Raw genomic sequence first — 6,316 nt, forward strand, 5'->3', positions numbered from 1 at the left:
AATTCGAGAAGTCTCCCCCTCGCCGGTTCCTAAAGTCTGCTCTGCCAACGTCTCCCTCAGACAGGGCGACGGTATTGGAAGCCATTCACAAGCTGTATTCTCAGCAGGTGATAGTCAAGGTACCCCTCCTACAACAGGGAAAGGGGTATTATTCCACACTATTTGTGGTACCGAAGCCGGACGGCTCGGTAAGACCTATTCTAAATCTGAAATCTTTGAACCTGTACATACAAAAATTCAAGTTCAAGATGGAGTCACTCAGAGCAGTGATAGCGAATCTGGAAGAAGGGGACTTTATGGTGTCCCTGGACATCAAGGATGCTTACCTGCATGTCCCAATTTGCCCTTCACATCAAGGGTACCTCAGGTTCGTGGTGCAAAACTGTCATTATCAGTTTCAGACGCTGCCGTTTGGATTGTCCACGGCACCTCGGGTCTTTACCAAGGTAATGGCCGAAATGATGTTTCTTCTACGAAGAAAAGGCGTATTAATTATCCCTTACTTGGACGATCTCCTGATAAGGGCAAGGTCCAGAGAACAGCTGGAGGACGGAGTAGCACTAACCCAAGTAGTGCTGCAACAACACGGGTGGATTCTGAATTTCCCAAAATCTCAGTTGACCCCGACAACACGTCTGCTGTTCCTGGGAATGATTCTGGACACGGTTCAGAAAAAGGTGTTTCTTCCGGAGGAGAAAGCCAGGGAGTTATCCGAACTTGTCAGGAACCTCCTAAAACCAGGAAAAGTGTCTGTGCATCAATGCACAAGAGTCCTGGGAAAGATGGTGGCTTCTTACGAAGCAATCCCATTCGGCAGATTCCACGCACGAACTTTTCAGTGGGATCTGCTGGACAAATGGTCCGGATCGCATCTGCAGATGCATCAGCGGATAACCTTATCGCCACGGACAAGGGTGTCTCTTCTGTGGTGGTTACAGAGTGCTCATCTGTTAAAAGGCCGCAGATTCGGCATACAGGACTGGGTCCTGGTGACCACGGATGCCAGTCTGAGAGGCTGGGGAGCGGTCACACAGGGAAGAAACTTCCAGGGAGTATGGTGTCAAAGTCAGAAAAATATCTCTATGCCCTCTACCATATTTGCACCTCACACAGGTCCGTGCTGCGCATGCGTACGCTCTCCCGTACGTGCGCATACTCACAGTCGCGGGCACCCGCAGGCGCATGGTATGCGTATTTACGGTAGAGTTTATGCGATCATAGCGTGCGACTCAATCATTACATATTTTCACTATATAATGTATTTTGTAGATCATGGTCCCTTTGATAGATTCTGAAAGTTTGGTTAATATAGAATGTTCATGAACAGAGGAATCCCTCTTTGTTTGATACGAAGGGTCAGATAGGAGTAATACAGTGGTGTTTAGTATCCATCGGAAGAATATTTAATTAGAAATATTCCGGTGTTGGTTTGAAGCAGATCAATCGCTCGTGCGAATAGTTATGGACATAAGAAGTTTATGAACATTTACTTTATTTGCACTTTATTACCCATGCGGCGGGAAACCCAGTTTCCCTCCCACCTGAGCAGTTGGAAATAGTCACAGCCCACCTGTATGAATCAACCTATGACCTTTTGTTATAATGCGAAGCCGAATTCCTGTGTCCAATGCACAATGAGATTGTAGGGACCATTGAATTGTATTATGTGTGGGGCATAAATAGCAAGCCGACCATATCCAACGGCACTCTCTTCAACGGTTCTCATTGCTGATAATCGGGAGCTGGATATCGAGGCGCATGCGATCGTTCCCCTTGTGCGTAAGTTCTCTCCGTAATCATATTGTCTTACTGTGAGCCATTTCTCTCTCTCTCCCTCTCTTCTCTTTCTCTCGTATTTTCCCTTGATTAGACTTGAATTGTATTGTATCGTATTTCCTGTGTAGTTATCTGGTTAGTTGGTTTATGTTATACTGTAGTGTATGCTTTGTACTGTGATTCTTTTAGCAAGTAATAGTCATAATACATATAATAGGTTTCGGACCCTAAGCCAGGTATCTGTGTATTCTTCATAGTGTTAAGTATTCTCTGAGCGTCGGTGACGCTCAAGCAGCTTTGTAGGTAATCAGGTTACACAAGGTTGCACTTACACATTGTTTCCACACTAAGGTTTACTGTGTATTTCATTGCTGAAGGTATAGATATAAAGGTTTAACGTTGTGAGCGTCTGCATCGCTGGTGATCTCCTCGTGGTCCCGAGCGTCCGCTACGCTATAGCTAATCATAACGTTAGTCGGCAGCCAATAGCGTGCCTGCCTGTGATCACTAAGTCGTAAGCGAACGTGACGCTTGAGCGTCTCGCCTACGGCTGAGCGATCGTTACGCAACTTGCGTACCCTTACGGTACTTCTTACGTAGATAGCGTACAGGGGCCCTCATTCCGAGTTGTTCGCTCGGAGTTTTTCATCGCATCGCAGTGAGAATTCTCTTAGTGCGCATGCGCAATGTTCGCACTGCGACTGCGCCAAGTAACTTTACTATGAAGAAAGTAAGTTTACTCACGGCATTTTCATCGCTCCGACGTTCGCATTGTGATTGACAGGAAATGGGTGTTACTGGGCGGATGCACGGCGTTTTAGGGGCGTGTGGCTGGAAACGCTACCGTTTCCGGAAAAAACGCAGGAGTGGCCGGAGAAACGGTGGGAGTGCCTGGGCGAACGCTGGGTGTGTTTATGACGTCAGCCAGGAACGAAAAGCACTGAACTGATCGCACAGGCAGAGTAAGTCTGAAGCTACTCAGAAACTGCTAACTCGTTTGTAATCGCAATATTGCGCGTATGTCGGTCGCAATTTTAAGAAGCTAAGATTCACTCCCAGTAGGCGGCGGCTTAGCGTGTGTAACTCTGCTACATTCGCCTTGCGAGCGAACAACTCGGAATGAGGGCCAGTGTTCTTAGACCTCATAAAGGGTAATATATACGATAAATATTTAGCTTTATCAATTGGCGGCTCGTCCTGTCCTTCACATATCTGCACTAGGTAGATCAGCAGACATTATCCCTCAGCAAAGGGCGGGAGGTTGTCTCGTAGTGCTGACGGGATAAGCGTCTGCTTCACTTAGATAAAAGAGTGCTGAAGGAATCCGGGAACCGGAGGTAAGAACAAAACGCTAGTGTCTTTTAAAACTGTATTTTTCTGTCTTGCGTACACACGCACGCACACATATATATCTGCATTTCTTTTTCTTTTTCATTTTCGTATATCACTCTCCTGTCTGCCAGTTTTATAGTCGATAGAAGTGCTAAAAAAAAAAAAAAGATTTGCCGTTATTTCATAGTTTAAGAGTAAAGGTAATATAGTTAAAAGATAGACAAACACACAGTTTTGTCTGGGAGATAAGGCGAAGTCAGTGTGTTGTGTGGTAGATGACCAGGGATCATCTACATTGATAAAAATATAAATTGTGTTACGGTGGATCTTTGCTTTGCGTACACGTGTCCCTAACAAAAGACTTGTGTACGCAATCCAAAGGCGGACGCACGCAGCGTACATTACGCAACGGAGCGTCCGGTTACGCCCACGTAGCTCAAGTCACGATAAGTTGATTTTTAACGCAACGCGATAAGTAACGCAAAGCGGTAAATAGCGCCACAGGCGATAAATAACGCAAGTCTATTTTTGGAAATCCAAAATTTAAATTAACAGATCCTGCTCCTAATTGGTAACACAGCTGGGCTAAAGAAAAATTTCTGCGCAGAAATAGAAATAGAAGCAAAAGGGTACATGTGATGAGTGAGTGTTTTTGTATTACATAAGTTTATATAACTTAAAGGTTGAACCACAAGAAAAGTCGAGTACTCGTGAGGTACACGCGTGTAAGTGACGTGCACGGTGGCTAGGGAGGCATCCTTGGTTAAACATAATATTTGAGCATTAGAGTATAGCGGACCAGTATAGAACAAGACCAGGAGGTCAGACCAGGAGGTCGTACAGAACAAGACCAGGAGGTCATAACAGACCAGGAGGTCCAGGTACAGTAAACAGGGAAGTCCGCTATACAGTTCAGAGGCACAACACCGAGAAGGGTTGGTGCAAGACCCATATAGGCCGTACAAGCTCTGGCTGAAGGAATTCGCAGTCGTAAGTTTCGATTCCATTGGTCTTTCCGTATACAAGCTTAGTTGTTTGTGTACTGAACGACTGGACCGCACGTAATTGTGTACAGTAGTTAGTAATCTGACCTAGTACCATTAGAGTAAAGGGGTCACAAACGCTATTTGTACATTCTGACGTGATTTGTGTAATTTTTTATTTTTCAAGAAGGGAATTTCGCTGGTCACTCAGGAACTATCTGACAAACCTCACCTTTACTGGAAAGAGTAAGTGTTCTGCGGATAACCCTCACATGTTCCAGTAAACAACGGTTTTTATAGGTGCCCTGGGTCGAGTGCGCCAGCACCATATCGGTGTGATCAGGTCGCATTGGTCGGCGTGGGCGAGTGAGTGGGATACTCGGTAAACCGCCACCGTCGGCCTATTGTGAACAATCTGGTTTTCTGTAAGGGTTCGCTGAAGACCTTGATATAGAGATCAGAGGTAGAGCAAGCAACGCCTGCAGAGTTATGGGGGCCAGTTGTTCAGGTAGGGGGCGATCAACCTCGGTTCGGGTTGATTCAGTGGTCCGACCAATTGGGTCGGCCAGGTATATCATGTGTGAGAAATATGGAAGTTACACAGAGGTTTTATGTGATGAATGGGAGAGAATGACGGTACAAGACCGGGAGAAATTCCCAAGAATAGGTAGCTTCAGCCCAGAGGTGTTACAAAATTTAAGGAGGAGGATATGTCTCATAAAATCAACAAAGAGACGAGTTCAGCATTATGATTATTTACAGTTGTGGCAACAGGAAGGTGAGATACAGAGAGGTTTGGCTCAGGCGGCAGGATCTGGCTCTAACAGAAAACTGATTGCCACGGCCCCGCCGCCACCATATATATCAGGAGAGAAGTTGATTACGGAGAAAGACGCACTAAGGTGTAACACAAAATCACTTAGTAACTGTGTAAATGTTAATGATAATGTTAACCCATGCAAGTATTAACCCGTGCAAGTTGTACCCTGTTTTGAACTTTCCTCAGGAGTGTGATCAAGAGGACGAAGCGACAACGATTTCAGCGCTCTCTCTAGCAGCCACCATAGCCGAGACCACAGTAGGCACAGCAACACCCACGAGATTAGTAAAGGCCCCTAGCGGAGGGATAGGTGAGGTCGTATCAACTGGTAAGTACGGCACCATGCATTATGCTGAGACTATGTCACCACAAGCTGTAGAATCTACACAGAATGAGGTTGTCAGAATTACTCCTGTTAGGGTAATAGCAGTTCCCAATGGGAAAACAGATGTATCAGGAGCCACTCCCATAAGGAACATTGCCATGTACAGCCCATTTTCCCGAATGGAATTAAGGACCATAGTGTCTGAATTCCCTGACCCTAGAAAAGATTTAGTTGCCAGCCAAAAATACATCACAGACTTAGGAAACACTTTAGAGCCCAATAATAAAGATTGGCAGATATTGCTAAAAGCTTGTTTACCCTCCAATGTCGACTCAGCTCAATTTTTAGCTGATTGTGGACTAGATCTGGATGTACCTCTTACAGATGTGTACAACAAAGATAATGTAAGAAGGATAAACTTACAGTTAAAGGAGCATTTCCCAGCAGTTGTTAAATGGAACAAAATATTTTCCATTAAACAAAAAGAGTCAGAAACAGCTGCAGAATATTTTCACCGGGCACTATTAGAAATGGCAAAGTACACTGGTATAGAGGACATTAGGACAAATCCAAACCATCGAGAAGTAGCAGTATCTGTACTAATGGATGGTTTGAAGGAAACATTAAAGGCAAGGGTACAGACCACGCAACCATGTTGGCGAGGTCTGTCTGTGGCTACTTTGAGAGAGGCTGCTATTGATCACGACAGAAACATCACCAGACACAGGGAACAACAAGGTGACAAATTAATGTCAGTAAGTATACAGGCTCTGACCACAAAGCAGCCTGCGTATATACCATCCAACCCTGTGGGTAAGTCAACTATGATAACATGTTATTCTTGTCAAAGACAGGGGCACTATGCACGAGACTGTAGAGCGAAAAATTCGCAAAGATCATACCAACCCCCTAGACAACGACACGACACACGACATTGGGAGCAAGGTCCGCAGAAACGGAGTTATGAGCCACATACAGGGGAAACAAAAAGATATCCCCCAAACAGAGACTGGCATGCCTCTGGTAGTTCCCAACTATCTCCCTCACAAATAGTTGCTGCCAGCGGGATTCAGGGAGGTC

Source organism: Pseudophryne corroboree, chromosome 2, assembly GCF_028390025.1.
Source record: "Pseudophryne corroboree isolate aPseCor3 chromosome 2, aPseCor3.hap2, whole genome shotgun sequence".
Taxonomy (NCBI): Eukaryota; Metazoa; Chordata; class Amphibia; order Anura; family Myobatrachidae; genus Pseudophryne; species Pseudophryne corroboree.